Below are 2,500 nucleotides of genomic sequence, written 5' to 3'. Positions count from 1 at the left end.
CATTTTATTTTTAGGGCTATTTTTGTGACAAAATTTTAAAAAGTGTTATTTCAAAGAATTGCCCTTCAAAATAATCTAAAATAACTATCTAAAATACATGAAAATTTCAAATTTATTCAAAATAGCCAAAGTAATATCTAAAATAGCCAAAATACTTAAAACAATGGAACAATCCAAAATACCTACAAGTTTTTCACCCGAATATCCAAACTGAACTAATTTTCATGTTAATTTAGATATTTGGTTGTATATTATTTACATTTATATGTTGTACATTATTTATTTTTCGATTTTGAGGATTTAAGGTATATTTAGATCTTAGATTATTTATATAATTAAAACCAACATCTGAGTCAAAACAAAACCCACAAAGTTCAAAACCAAATCCGAACCGAATTTATAACAGAATCGGATGAGACTTAAATCTTTAACCCAACAAAATTCAAACCCAAATATTAACCTGAATCCAACTGAAACACTTACCTCTAACTGAAAATATCTAGTCGTTTTCATCCCTTCCCTTTAAACCATAAAACATACCTTATTTCACATTTTTATTCCCCTCTTTAATAATAAGAGCCAGCCCAGAGAACAAGCCACACAAACCATCGCTTAGAACATATAGTACAATGAGAGAATATAATTATTAAAAGGTTATATAAACAATACTATTTTTTATGATTACTATTATTATCAAATAAATATAAATTATGTTTAATATACACTTTAAAATTTTTTATAGAAAATATAAGTAAAAGTTAATAAAAATATAAGTATAAATTATATAAAACATAAGTAAAATATTATTTTAAATATGAGATTTTGCATTAACAATTAATTTTAGTAAATTTTGATTGATTATAGTCAAAATGTTAGTTATAATATTAACAAATATTGCTATAAACACATCTTGTCTATATATAGACGGTAAATTTAAAGGTGGATAACAAATATGATCTTATTATCTTGTATATATATGGCGACGACCAACAAATTTCTATTCCTCTTTCAAAAGAATAACATGTCGTCTGTGTAATGAATTGATTGAAAATGAGGAGCCGGAGCTTACACCACTCACACATCCCTCCTCTAGAAGAAATAGAGGTTGTCTGTGAAGCTGACTTGCCAAGAAAAAGAAAAAGAAGAAACTCTCAGTTGCTTGCATCTCAAGCAACAGTAAGTTACTTCTGCGGCTTCGGGGAGTATCAGCCTTAAATTCAGTGCTACTAAATGTATGTGTGTGTTAATCTTCTTCTCTTTCACTGTTTTATGTTCCAGCCGGTAAATTACCTGAGGCGATGTGTTTTGAAAGAGAAATTCGTGTCTGAATGATGGGAAGTTTCTCGCGAGCCTTTACCTAAATTTGGCAGAAGGATACTATGATGCTGGAGGTTTTATAGAATACCACAAATATTACGTGCGTTCCAGAATATATTTCACACGTTTTGAAAAACGATCAACGTTTGGATCGCAATCATAAACACAGTCCGGCAACTTTATCATTTGAATATTTGAAAATACGCACATATCTGTCCTGATTGAATCAATAAGTAAGACATTTCCAGTGTTAATATAAGTTTAGTTGAACCACAACTATGTTTAGTTGTCTACTTATTTATCTTTGTTATTGGTTGTCATCACAAATACACTTTTTTGATATAAAGCAACATATTTAATTCTAATATTTTCATCTCTAGCTTAAAATTTCTTTTGTTAATTTATATAGTCAATATATATATATATGCATTATATGCTCAAATATAAATGATATAATAGTCTAAATTGTTTAAAATTTTGAAAAGCTAACCCGAGACAATATTTTGTATATAAAACAGTAAGTTTTACAGATTAAAAATACACACAAATAAAACAAGAGGCAGATAATTTATAATATACAATCTATATGCCCAAATATAGTTGATGTAATAGTTTTAATTATTTAAATTTTATTGAAAACTCAAACCGAGAAAAAAATTTATATATGAAAACGCATAATAATCATTTCATTCATAATACATAATCCAGGCTACGCGTGGACAAACGACAGATAATAATAATAACAATATTATGAATCTAAAATAAAAATATTTAATAAATTTTTTTAATTGAAATAGTAGATACTAGTATACGTATATTATACTAAAAATCGTAATCATCTAGATTCGAAAAACATGCAACCGCATCCGCATCCGCAACGGCTGCGGTTACATCAGTCAATTAATACATATTTTCCACTATGTGTCACCGGCACTGAAGGATATATCAACGACTTGGATTCGCATATAAGTTTATATAGAGGAGGCGGAAGGAGGTTATCGAGAGATAAATTTGTGTGGAATTGTAGATTTTAAAAGTTGATAAATTTTTTAAGTCATGTAAATTAAGAAAATATATATACATTGACTTATAAAATTTGATCATCACTTTTATTAATTGTTACTTCACGAATTTATATATTTATTTTAATCATTCATTTTGTAAATTAAATATATAGTTAAGA

This window comes from Raphanus sativus, chromosome 4, assembly GCF_000801105.2.
Source record: "Raphanus sativus cultivar WK10039 chromosome 4, ASM80110v3, whole genome shotgun sequence".
NCBI classification, from domain to species: Eukaryota; Viridiplantae; Streptophyta; class Magnoliopsida; order Brassicales; family Brassicaceae; genus Raphanus; species Raphanus sativus.
This window is presented reverse-complemented; position numbering follows the sequence as displayed.